Below are 14,629 nucleotides of genomic sequence, written 5' to 3' on the forward strand. Positions count from 1 at the left end.
AGACTTTTATCACGTTAAAATAGTTATATTGTTGTAAAATATGATGAAAGGAGAGTTGTCCTAAATAAAAAGGGAGAACTTGGCTGAAATAGAAATGCTTCTAGGATGCTTAGTAAGGCAGACAAAGAAGATACAAAATGAAGCATGCATTAGGAGATTTTATATGGAGGAAACAACCAAGAAGAAGCAAAGGAGAAGACCATTGGACTGTGACTGAGTGAACAGAGGAAGCATCTAAAAGAAAACAAAGGAAAGAGTGTTTGTGTGTGTTCTAATGTCCAAGTATTGTACACGCACTTTTTAATGATAGATTTTTGTCCTGGGTTAAGGAGTAAGGAGGGTAATACTGCCAACTGAATGGAAATGAAATCTGAATTGAATCGATAATATGATCGATCGATATGAATTTTATAAACCTTTATTATCTTACACCAACAACTGTGTCACACACACAATATATAATACTATATAACATTTCTCGATGCGAAACTTGTTCCTAGCATGAATTCTATAGTTCGGTTTTGCTGTGTAAACAACAACAGTACGAGTACGTAAAGTGTACGCCAGATGTCGCACAGCGATCATAAGCGATTCTTAGTTTGTGTTTCAAAGGCTGCCAATACAAATCTCGAAGATAACCGAAGTTGACCGATTCAGCACTAGGGTGTAAATCTATCGCTAAAAAGTGCGCAGATAATTCTTGGATACGATCCATTGGCCATAATGATGGGTGGTTTGAGATCTTCCTTTATTTGGTAAAGGAAATACATTAGGTTGGTGTGTAAGTCTGTAGCATTTTTGTTTTCATGTTGGTCCTCTGGTTGCTGTGGTTTATTTATCGATTATCATTTTTGTTTTGAAGTACAAGTGTTGTGCTTCAGGTTATGTATTCATTATTCTTTTATTTAATTTTTGCAGACAGTGAGTGTTGCTGAGGACATTAAAAAATTGGAGTGTCAAGGGGAGAAAGTGGAGCATTTCTGACTTTAATAGAGTTTAATAGAAGGGTGTAGGCAAAGAAAGAATTTGTGCCTTGTGTAGGAACAATGCCATCAGAGAGAGCATGGGAAGGAGGATCGTTTTGACATGAGTGATGCTCCACATTCAGCAAGACCTTCAGGGTTTGCTAGGGGCTTTACGTCGCACCGACACAGATAGGTCTTATGGCGACGATGGGATATGAAAGGCCTAGGAGTTGGAAGGAAGCGGCCGTGGCCTTAATTAAGGTACAGCCCCAGCATTTGCCTGGTGTGAAAATGGGAAACCACGGAAAACCATCTTCAGGGCTGCCGATAGTGGGATTCAAACCTACTATCTCCCGGATGCAAGCTCACAGCCGCGCGCCTCTACGCGCACGGCCAACTCGCCCGGTCCATCAGGGTTTGATGAAAACCATTTAAATACCTTAATCTACAGTGATCCACATCAGTATACCCAAGAATTGGGAAATGTGATGATCTTTGACCATCAACCATCATGTGACATTTGCATTCAGTGGGCAAGGTTCAGAAATTGGGTGTATGAGTACCACATGCTCTAAGTCAAAACCACAAAAATCAGCAGGTGGCCATATGTGCATCTTTGCTTGCTTGTCATCTGTCGGCTCAAGAACAACATCGACTATTCCTATCCAGTATTGTTAATGGTTACAAGAAAAAGAAAGTGGTGGGTGAGCCCTAACAAAGAAGCAACTCCCTGTATAAGGCCAATGCACATTCATAAAAGATAACGTTATGCATATGGTGGGGCAAAAATGTTGTACTGTACTATGAATTGCTACCCTGAGGTGTAACCATCACATTTATTGCCAGTAACTAAAATGTCTTGCACATGCAGTCCTACAAAAATGACCAACAAGACTGCATCAACTGATGCTTTTGTATGATGACACTCGTCCACATTCTGCTGACCTGACAAAAAGCACTACCCAGGAATTGGATTGGGAAGTCATTTCACACCCATGTCATTTACCTGATCTTCTGCTCTCATATTTTCACCTTCTATGCTTTCTATCAAACAACTTTCTTGGAACTTCCTTTCTGGATGACAATATACTCCGAACATGGCTTGATAAATTTTTAAACTCAAAACTATAAGATTTCTACATGTGCAGAATTGTAGAACTATTCCAGCATGGGCAGACTGTTGTAGATAGTGAAAGAGAATTATATTGTTGATGATCAACTTCTCTGTTATGGGTATCTTATGTGTTTAATAAACTTACAGAAAAAATGCTATGGACTTATGCACCAAACCAATAGTTACTCCTTGCCTCATTACATGAGAGTACCGTAAGTGTTTTTTTCCTCATATTAGCACGGTGCTAGCATACAATTGTAGCATGACACTCATAGTACGTGGACACAGCATGAGGTGGCAGTGTGTTGAACAGGTACCGCATACAGGGTGACGGAACTGCAGTAGTGAGTCAGTCCTGGCTCTGTGCTATTTCATCGTCATCATAAGATCTGTCTTGAGTCGGAATAGCAAAAACAAAAAATCTCAACCTCAAAGAATGTGGTTGGGCAATATTTAAATTAGACAATTTCCACTAGAGACAGCTCCAATGCCCATGAATGTGGTGGTTATCATAAGTCATCCCATCCCATCCCATCCCATCCCATCCCATCCCATCCCATCCCATCCCATCCCATCCCATCCCATCCCATCCCATCCCATCCCATCCCATCCCATCCCATCCCATCCCATCCCATCCCATCCCATCCCATCCCGAGAAATTTTGCAATCGTGACCAAAGACGTGTGATTCCTCAAATTGGTTTTGTCTCTTTTGTGCAATAGTTTAGTGCAGTTGCCACCTCTGGGTGCAGTCCACCTTCAAAAGTTTCATGTGTTTGTCTTTTAACTGAAGAGTGTGCAAACCATATCCAAACTGTTGATTTACCAACACAGTTTGACTATATATTCTTCATTAGTGCTTGTACATTATCTACTCAGTAAAATGAAATGGTGTATGGTTTTTAGTGCCGGGAGTATCCGAGGACATGTTCGGCTTGCCAGGTGCAGGTCTTTTGATGTGACTTCCGTAGGCGACCTGCGCATCGTGATTAGGATGAAATTATGATGAAGACGACACATATACCCAGCCCCCGTTCCAGTGAAATTAACCAATGATGGTTAAAATTCCCAACCCTGCTAACCATTTAGCCATAGACTCGGACTCTACTCAGTATTTTCTCCCTTATTAGGCTATGGAATTACATTTTCTGAAGCTGAGAATAGAACATATACCATTATTGAGAGCTTTGAAACCTCCAACCACCCCTCAGTTGTACAACATTATGTATATTTACTTTTTCATTTTAAAATATTGCAAACAGAAAAATCATAGACTTTAGGATAATGCACTGGTAATTTCTGGGTGGTTATGATAGATTGATTTCAGGTATTGTCCAGTGTTTCTCTTTCCTCTGCGGGATACAAGAAACTTGGTGTTACAAATGATGAAACTAACATCAGAATTGGTCCACGTTTTCTTTATGACCATGTACTTACGATAGAGTGTAAGCATTGTTTGATTTATACGTAATTACCAGGAGTTAAATTTTATAAAATTAACTATAAATTCTAACTTCTAAGATGCTCATCTTGCAAGGCAGCAGTAAACACACACTTGCATTTTGGCATCTTTAATCTTCTATCATATAACCGCTGAGAGAATGAGAAGCAAGGACAACAAAAGGCCTGAATATGATTTTTCTGTGTTTTCCCATTTCTACACTAGGTAGATGCTGGTGATGTACCTCAATTGAAGCCTCATTCATTTCCTTCCCAGTCCTAGCTCTGTCCTGTTCCATCATCACTGTAAAATCTGCCTGAGTCAGAATAGCTATTAAAAAAAAAAAAAAAAAAAAAAAAAAATTGCCATCTCAAAGAATGTGATTGGGCAATACTTAACCAAGACAATTTCCACTGGAGACAGCTCCATTGCTGTGACTGAAGAAATTCCATTTACGACAACATTTATTTGTTTTACATCTTCCCAGACAGGATTCCTTTGGAGAATCTTCCTGAATTTGGTCTTGGAGGCTTTGGCCATATCTCCAGGAATTTCATCCAGACTATTTTCTGTATTACATATCATACCCAATCCTTTCAATAGCAGGAGCTCTCTGGCCTTCAGCAATAATGTGATTGATGGCAGTATACAAACTTCTCCATTCATCACAGGAAGTTGATATAAGGTCAGTCATTTGAACATAGGTCTACATACTGACTGAACGTAGTAGAACGCAAAGAGCATCACATCGTCTGCTGTCTATTCCCACTATTATAAGCAGCCTGTTACTGTCTGTTGGCCAGTGAGATACAGTATATCAAAGCAAAGAATGAAATATAATCACATAAAATGGCAGGAATAGAACCAGCTTTTGGGTTTTGAGCTATTGGCTTTACGTCGCACCGACACAGATATGTCTTCTGGCGACGATGGGACAGGAAAGGGCTAGGACTGGGAAGGAAGTGGCCTTGGCCTTAATTAAGGTACAGCCCCAGCATTTGCCTGGTGTGAAAATGGGAAACCACGGAAAACCATCTTCAGGGCTGCCGACAGTGGGGTTCGAACCCACTATTTCCTGAATACTGGATACTGGCCGCACTTAAGCAACTGCAGCTATCGAGCTTGGTTTTGGGTTTTGAAACATAAAATGGCACTGAAGTAGGTAGGCATTTATCACAAAATAGATGCCAGAGGTCAAAATGGCAATTATAAGCACTAACAAATGCATACAGTATCTATCATTCATCACAATTTGTTCCAAAACGGAATTTTAGCTTTACTCTGCATGTTTCCCCCTTCGTCATCATCATCATCATCATCATCATCATCACTTCCCTTTATCCAGCTGTAGCCGGGTAGGGGCAAATATGGCTCCTCTCCACTTTCTTCGGTCTTTCCACCACTCCTCTTCCAACACTGTGTCCCAGTCCAGGTTTGTTTCTATAATGCTGCGTTGGATGGTATCCTTCTATCTCAATCGCGGTTGTCCATGGCTTCTCCTTCCTTTGATTTGCATTTCCATCACCTTTTTTTGGCATTCTTTCGTCGCTCATTCACTTTATGTGCCCAAACCATCTTAGTCGGCTCTTCTCTATTCTATCATTCATTTCTTCCTGGATTTTCTCATTCCTTATTTTGTCTCTTCTACTCTTCTGTATCATACCCCTCAAGAACTTCATTTCGACTGCCTGTATTCGACTCTCATCCTTCTTTGTCATTGTCCAAGTTTCTGCTCTGTAAGTTGTTATGGGTACGTAATACATCTTGTACATAGTATCCTTTGCTTCCATTGGCACATCTTTGTCCCATAACATGTTTCTTACACTATGATAGAAACAACTTCCAGCTTGAATCCTTTTACTAATCTCAGCATCCAGTCAAGCATTCTCCATTAATTCACTCGCCAGGTATTTAAACATTTCCACTACTTCCAGGGGCTTGTCTGCAAGTCTAATCTGACCTTTCCCTTCTTTCTCCCCTCTAGTCATAACAAGAGTTTTACTCTTTTCTACACTTATTTTCAATCCACATTCTTCAATCTTTCCATTCACCACATTCAACTGTTCTTGAACCTTCCTGTCGTCTTCTCCCCAAATCACAATATCGTCTGCAAATAAGATCATGTTCATTTCTCTTCCTCCATATGCTGCTTTTGCTGTTCTCATGATGTCATCCATTACTATTGTAAACAGGATTGGTGATAGAACACTTCCCTGTCTCAGCCCACTAGTTATTTTGAACCAACTTGTCCTGCCAACTTGTGTTTGCACGCAACTACAACATTCCTTATACAATGCCATGATCATTTTTATTAATCCCTCTCCAATTCCTTTTTGCACCAGACTGTCCCAAACTTTCGTCCTAGGGACACTGTCATATGCCTTTTCAGTATCAATGAATGTCATCACCATATCATTCCCGTACTCCCAATGCTTTTCCATTAGTTGTCTCATAATGAAAATGGGCCCTATTGTTGACCTTCCACTTCTGAAACCAAACTGATTTTCCTGTATCTGCTTCTCAACCCTCAACCTTATTCTACTTTCCAGTATCCTTTCCATTATCTTAGCAACATGGGATATTAGAGTAATTCCCCTGTAATTCTTCACAACTTTCTTATCACCTTTCTTGAAAATTGGGATGATTATTCCTTTTTGCCAATCCTCAGGGACCTCCTTATTCTCCCAGACATTCCTGAGAACCCGATATGTCCACTGCAGGCCTACAGCTCCAGCTGCCTTTATCATCTCCACTGAAATTTCATCTATTCCAGCAGTTTTTCCATTCTTCATCTTTCTTACTGCCATTTCAATTTCATTCATTGTAATTTCTTTATCCATTTCTTCGTCAACTAATTGCCTTTCCTGGTTGTCCATTGAATGATTGTCATCTGTTCTTATATTCAGCAGCTTCTGAAAATACTCTCTCCATCTTATTTCTTCTGGCTTTGTTAAAATTATGCCACCTTCATCCTTCACAAATCTGGTGTTTACTTGATCTCTCTTTTTGTTTCTTAAGATACCATACAGTAATTTCTTGCTGCCCTGCGTATCATCTCTCAATGTCTGTGTGAATAAGGCCCAGCTTTTCCTCTTTTCTTCCTCCACTACTTTCTTGGCCAAATTCTTTGCCTCCACATATTTTCTTCTACTTTCTTTAGTCTTAGATGTTTTCCATGCTTTCCATGCCATTTTCTTTTCCTTCACATTAATCTTTGCCCTATCATTCCACCAGTGTGTTTCTTTGTCTTTCACATTTCCTGATGTTCTACAACACACCTTTTCTGCACATCCAACCAGTGCTTCCTTAAATCTTTTCCATTCCTCTTCAACATTCCCCACCTCTGTCCTGGGTACCAAAGGCATTATTTCCCTTTGAAATTCTTCTTGTATGCTTTTCTCCTTCAACCTCCATACTTTAATTCTTTTCTCTCTTCTTAATTAGGGTTTTTCAATCCTTCCAACTTTCAGTTTTCCTATCACAACTCTATGATCTCCACCAAAGGCTTCTTCAGGCATGGCTGTTACATCTACAAGGTTCTTCTGGTGTTCTTTCTCTATGATTATATAATCAATCATGGTCTTTGTTCGTCTGTCTCCCCAGCCATACCTTGTAATCTTCTGACTGTTCTTCTTCCTAAACCAGGTGTTTCCAACAATCATTTGATTCCGCATGCAAAAATCCACCAACAACTCAACTTCTGGATTTACATTTCCATATCCAAAGGGCCCTACAACATCTTCCTTTCCTTGTCTTTCCATTCCAACTTGTGCATTTAGATCTCCTAGTACTTCCTTATCTTCTATCTGTCTCTCCACTTCCTCTAAGAAGTCCTCTAGATGTTCATCTATGCAACCAGTTTGTGGGGCATACAACTGAAATAGATCTTTCATGCCATTTTCAAACTGGAGTTTCATCATCATCATCATCCTATCGCTGATGTACTTTGTATATTCCAGATATTCTTGGATTTCTCTTCTAAGTATGATGGCCACTCCATTTTTTGCTTTAGGTCCTCCGTTGTAATACAGCCTGTATCCTTCTCTCAGAGGGATCTCCCCTGTACCCCTCTTCTTGGTCTCGCACAGTCCAAGTATGGCTATATCTTTTTCTATCATGAAGTCAACCAGTTCTTCTGTCTTTCCCGTCAGTGTCAGTACATTAACTGTTGCAATTTTGATGTAGTTTGGTGCTGGTTGCCCATTTTTCACAGTTCCCCCAGCACCGTAGGAAGTTTAGGAAATAAGCTCATAAAGCACAATGCCTAGCAATTCAAGAGAACAAATTGGGGCAAATATTTGTTAATAGGAAGAGGAGTTAGTGATAAGAATAATTTACCAAGGGAAATCTATACACAGTATATAAAATAACATGTCCTGACTGACTGACTGACTGACTGACTCATCATCGCTCAGCCAGAACTACTGGACATAAAGAAATGAAATTTTGGGGATAGATTTATATTAGAGTGTAGGTGCTCACTAAGGGAGGATTTTTGGATGTTCCATTGCTAATGGGGTGAAAAGGGAGATGAATTGTTTAAATGAGTATATAACTCAAAAACTTAAAAGTTTACAGACAGAAAAATTGGTATTTGGAATCTCCTTTAAAATTTTCAGAAAATCCCCCTAAGGAAGCAGATAAAAGATGAAAAAGGGATTGAATACCATATAAGAGGATACTTACTCGTATATCTCAAAAACTGAAGATGTTACAGACATGAAAATAGGTATCTGGAATCTCCTTTAAAAATAAAGAAACATCTCAAAAACTAAAGACGTTGCAGACGTGAAAATTGAAACTTGGAATCTTCTTTAAAAGTAAAGAAACATATTCCTTTGATTTAGTATTCGAATTGGTATTTGGAATCTCCTTTAAAAATAACGAAACACGTCTTCTTTTGTTTCCGAAAATCCACTTAAGGTGGCGAGAGAACTGAAAAATTAGTTGAATTATTTATACTTATATCTATAAAAGCTGAAGACGTTACAGACGTGAAAATTAGTATTTGGAATCTTGTTTAAAAATAAACAAACACTTTTTTTTTTTGTTTTCTGAAAATCGACATAAGGTGGAAGGGGGAAGGGGATTGAAAGTAAGTAAAGAAGGAGTTGAATTCTGTTTTCGGGGATACTTATATCTAAAAACTGAAAGTGTTTGGATCTCCTTTAAAAATAAAGAGACACGTATATTTTTCCGAAAATCCACTTAATGGGCTGAAAAGAATAGAAAACTGGGTGAATTTTTAAAATGAGTACCGGTATATCTACAGTAGGCTATATGTAAAAATCTTAACATGTTACAGACATGAAACTTGGTATTTAGAAAGTCTTTTAAAAATGCAGGAACACGTATTTTTTGTTTTTGGAAAAGGGACTTAACGGGAATGAAAAGAAGTGAAAAAGAGTTTAATAATTCTTTATGAGGTTACTTACAACTCAAAAACTGAAGATGTTACAGACGTGAAAACTGGTACTATATGGAATCCTTTTAAAGTAAAGAAACATGTATCTTCTGTCTCAAAACTGAGGAAGTGACAGGCGTGGATATAGGTATTTGGAATCTCCTTTAAAAATGTCATGTCGGCATTGACTGCATAAGCAGAAATGAAGACAGCAACTTCGCGTACAAACTTCTACAATACTCGGGTCCTTAAAGCGGTGTCAAGAGTAACATCCCACCTAGTAACAAACCTTGTGATCTTGCGTAATGTTATTTTATAGCGGCGTTTGTATTGGTGTAGGAAATTCTTGCTGGCTTAAATATAGGAATATTCAGCAAGATAGCTGCTTCTTTCGCCCACTTCTTTACATACCAGTAGTCAACTGACTGTCCTATGCCACGTGCATTCCGAAATTTGACATAAGTTATGTATGTTTGCGAATTTGAACATTTCTGTGTTCTAACGTCCCACCTCATTACAAAATCTCAAGTGGAATCTCCAAACGCATGGTTACTTGTATGGCATCGCGGAGCGAGCTTTTAACATCTACTCTGAAGGAATTTTCGGCAATGAAAAAGCTGACGTACTAGCCAAACGTGGTGCATCGGAAGGGCTATTTACAGCGCTGCAACTCCCATGGATGGATTTTATTCGTCAAAAAATGGTTTACAGAATGGGAAACATCTCAACTGCATAAAGGTAGAGCTTATGCTCTCGTACAACCCAACATCACTCCTAAGCCATGGTATTATATGTTTCATCGGTCACGAGGTCTAACGGTTTCCGTAATCTGTAATCCGAATTCGGCTCAATCATGGATTATTCCCTTCACATCACCATCGCATAGGAGTTTTGGCTTCACCGCGCTGTCGATGTCAGTATGCGGAGGATGGAGATCTCAACCACATTTTGTTTAAGTGTGGTCTTTATTAAGCTTCTCGAAGCCGCTTTTTATCTTAACTCTCTGATCTACAAGTGCCGTTCCCAACCAGCGCTGCATTGATGTTGCACGGTGAAAACAATTCAGTTCTTAATGCTGTGATGGACTTTTTGAGAACCGCGGGAATAAGAATTTTACTTTGTGCTCTTCGCATTGTTGCCAGTGTTTGTGTTTTGTAGTCTTTTGTGTTTTGTTTTGTGTTTTGTTTGTTCTCCCCCTCTTCTCCCAGAAGAGAGATTCAGTGTAGTGTTCTCTACTTGAAGACTGTGGCAATTTGGTTTCCATTCTTACATGTACTGAAAATTTACATTTTTGTATGTGTGCTGTGAGTGTTCCTTGTACATGGAGAATGACCAAATGTTGTACCAACAATGGTCAATTAAAGAAAAATTTAAAAAAAAAAGTCCCACCTCCTTCAAATGCCTATAAGCTACTTGCCTCAGGTTTTCGGTGATGTCTTGAATTTTGGGGCAGTTGCTCGTGTTCAATAAATTTCCAAATTCATTTAAGAAAAGACTAGGTAAACAACAGATAGGGAATCTGCTACCTGGGTGACTGCACTAAATGCAGATCAGTGGTGACCGATTTTAATAACATCTCCCCTTAGCAGTGATGGACATAAACGTTTATCTTAACATCGACATATTTCAGTGCATAGGTTGTATTAATTTTTAATATTATATTAATGAACAGAGAATAAACTACCCTTTTTAACAAAAAACAGGACAAATAGGCATCGCAAGGAAATAATAGGACAACAGGTTGAAAAATAGGACTGTCCCATTCACAATCCATAAATATTTGAATCTTAACAAGAACATCATTTGCTGATCTCAACTGCATCACACTGATATTATAACTTATGCAAGGTTACATTAAATATTTATTGACTGGTCTGTATAATTTTAGAATCTTGGACCGAGCTCGATAGCTGCAGTCGCTTAAGTGCGGCCAGTATCCAGTATTCGGGAGATAGTAGGTTCGAACCCCACTGTCGGCAGCCCTGAGGATGGTTTTCCGTGGTTTCCCATTTTCACACCAGGCAAATGCTGGGGCTGTACCTTAAGTAAGGCCACGGCCGCTTCCTTCCCACTCCTAGCCCTTTCCTGTCCCATCGTCGCCATAAGACCTATCTGTGTCGGTGCGACGTAAAGCAACTAGCAAAATTAGAATCTTGGTGGTACAGATGGTATTATGCCAACTTGAATGCATAATTTGCCATGTTCCTATACCCACTCTGAAGCTTCTGCTTTGGGGAAACAATTTTTTACATTGTTTAGTGACGAAGTAGTAATGTAGAATTTGTACGAGGGTACTATGATGATGATAATGATAATGATTATGTTGATGATGATAATACTAATAATAATATATGTCCTACTTTGCCTCGTTTCTCTATGGAAGAATGAAGTGAAATGAATCTTCGTAGCAAGTTTCTATGATCTTCTTGACATCAATCCATAGGAAGAAGGAAGATAGTGAAACCCAGTGCCGGCACATAGCCTACTCCTGTCAAATAGCACCGAAGGGTCTGCTCAAGGCTTAAAGTCTCCATCCGATGGACAAATCACCATCAACAGCGTCATAATAGTATGTCCTCACTCCATATGAACACTGCATAGAGGTTCGAAATTAAATCCGGGCTCTTGGCACACAATCTAGTGATTAGGAAATTGTACACCGGTACCACCACCTCTCATCCCTCCTGGCTTTTTAGTAAGCCATCAGTGATGGATACGCAACAGGTAGTTATGAATATAAATGACACTTAAATCTGAAATCTAAAAGAAGTTACGCAATGAACGATGCGATATTTGAGAGTAGAAAGGGAATGAAACCCAGTGCCAGCACGTAGCCTACTCCTGTCAAATAGCACATAGTCAAATTTTCACAGGATACATATGATATACTGGACAACACTGAAAAAAATACGGTACGGTATTGGCATTGCAGTGTAGTTTGTCCATTTGTCCATATCGAGTGGATGCCAAATTGACACCACAATGTCACAGATCCGTCACAGCTGTTGTTCTACTATATGGGCTTCACGGTTCAGTGAGGTCAGTTGATGGTCAACAGACGGTGAGAATGCTACCTGCTTGTGCGACACAGCCGTATACGCACATCAGCGGCTTCGATATCGGTCACAATATGGTCACGAGAGGTCTACAACATCCTACAGAGGCATTGTCTGATGTGTAGGGTGTAGCGTGCCCGTCGTAGCAAGAAGAGAATAGTATGAAGAGAAGGATCAGGGCTTCAGAAGCAGGTCACGCCGTTATATCAGGACGATAGATTCAGCCGATCGAGCAACACCATTAACAGCATTAAATACAGCAATAGCGTATTGTTTCATATTCCCCGAGGCTAGCTGTTTCATAATATCCATTACAGTTTGGACTACGAACACCTCCACTCCCCCACATGGCTTCTGGGTTGCAGTGGTGCAACGAATGTTGTGAGTGGCATGACGACTGGTACATTATTGTCTTCTCGGACAAAACGCCAAAACGTAGCGTTCTTGGTGCACGACAGCGAGTCACTACCACCATAATGAATGTCACATTAACAACATTCTGGGGCCTACCGTCATTCAACATCTTTAAGATATCCTCGGACAACGTCAGACCGCATACTGCAGCTCCAATACGTGCTTTCTTCCATGAAAAAACAAAACCGAACCACTGCTGCCCTAGCCCAATTTGTCTCTGTTGAAAATATCCGGGATGCAGTGATGCGAGTGTCTACCAACAAATAATATTAATTTATTCAAGCACTGATTCGTCCGGCTGATGACTGAATGGTCAGTGTAGTGGCCCTCGGTTCAGAAGGTCCTGAATTCCACTGCCGACTGGGTTGGGGATTTAAACCATGTCTGATTAATTCTCTAGCTCGGGGATTGTGTGTTTATGTTCGTCTTAAAATGCATCTTTATTTTCACAATAACAACTATCAGAGAAACTCGTAGGCCCAATAGTGAATACATCCTTCCACTTGGGGCTGGCGAGAGGAAAGGCATCTGGCCGTGAAACTGGGCTTAATACACACGCAGTGCCGACCCCAAGTAATTGTAAGTGATATGAACAGAAAAAGGAGAAAGAAGATTCACGTAATTCAAGATTCAATAATCGCAATCAGTGAAACTAAATTCTGGCTCGCTCCTGAGAAATTGGTAAATATTGATGAACTTCGGATTCTGGTGCATACATAGATCGTGGTTGGGTACAGTATATCACTTCATTCGAACATTAGTTGATTAAATACCTCGGCATGCACAGGAGGTGATAGATCCGAAATGTGGTCGCACCACTTACTTTCATGGAGGACGAAGGACGTACGACACTAATGTGAACAGTAGTGTACCCAACACTTTTCCAGTTAAAGAAGACAATTAATTAGGCATTTAGAAAGATGAGGCAGCTCTAAATCACTACTGTGCTAAAAGTGGCACACGAACACCAAACATACGAATTATAGACCTACATTCAATAATAAAGGAACAACCTTCTGTATAATTGTTACTACAAAACACACATGAACTGATCTCACTCATTCCGTTTCATCAATCGGTCATTACTGATCTACATTTAGAGCAGTCGCCCAGGTGGCAGATTCCCCATCTGTTGTTTTCCTATCCTTTTCTTAAAATATTGCAAAGACATTGGAAATTTATTGAACGTCTCCCGTGGTAAGTTATTCCAATCCTAGCTCCCCTTCCTATAAACGAATATTTTCCCCAATCTGTCCTCTTGAATTCCACCACTATCTTAATATTGTGATCTTTCCTACTTTTAAAGACACCATTCAAACTTATTCGTCTACTACATTCCACGCCATCTCTTCGCTGATAGCTCGGAACATACCACTTAGTCGAGCAGCTCGCCTCCTTTCTCCCAAGTCTTCCCAGCCCAAACTTTGCAACATTTTTGTAACGCTACTCTGTTATCGGAAGTCACCCAGAACAAATAGAGTTGCTTTTCTTTCGATTTTTTCCAGTTCTTGAATCAAGTAATCCTGGTGAGGGTCCCATATACTGGAACTATACTCTAGTTGGGGTCCTACCAGAGACTTATATACCCTCTCCTTTACATTCTTACTAAAACCCCTAAATACCCTCATGACCATGTGCAGAAATCTGTACCCTTTATTTACAATAATATTTATGTGATTACCCCAATGAAGATCTTTCCTTATATTAAGACCTAGGTACTTACAATGATCCGCCATTGCTGGCAGGACCTAGTGTTTACAGTGCACTATGTCTTCTGGTATAGGCTAGAGCAATTTTGTTACTTTCATAGATCTGTCTCTGTCTTATCCTTGGCTTTGACAATATAAAAGTGACTGAGGTATGAGCGATGCTAGTAATGCCAATCCTTATGCAGCCAGTCCCTGCTATGAATGGTGTGAAAATGTCGCCCATAGGGTCGGTTTGTGTATGCATTTCAGTGGGCTTGGCAGACTGATATGTAATAGCAACTCTGGCTCGGTGAGGAAAGCAACGGGAAACTACCTCACTCCTCATTTCCCTAGTACGCCTCTTCAGTGATGCCTAGGCCATATATGACAGCTGATGGCAGAGCTGTTGAGGATCCCACCAGCGGCATCGCTGACGGACTGAACATACATACATACTTACAATGATCCCCAAAAGGAACTTCCAAGCCATCAACGCAGTAATTAAAACTGAGAGGACTTGTGCTATTTGTGAAACTCACAACCTGACA

At 40.0% G+C, this 14,629-nt stretch overlaps 1 protein-coding gene across 1 annotated transcript in view; it reads right to left on the reverse strand.

Annotated features, from left to right (window-relative positions):
- The window catches only part of LOC136863903 (uncharacterized), a 102,628-nt gene that overhangs the window by 39,193 nt on the left and 48,806 nt on the right, over nt 1–14,629 (reverse strand). The window lies entirely within an intron of this gene.

Source organism: Anabrus simplex, chromosome 1 (genome assembly GCF_040414725.1).
Source record: "Anabrus simplex isolate iqAnaSimp1 chromosome 1, ASM4041472v1, whole genome shotgun sequence".
In the NCBI taxonomy this organism is placed as follows: Eukaryota; Metazoa; Arthropoda; class Insecta; order Orthoptera; family Tettigoniidae; genus Anabrus; species Anabrus simplex.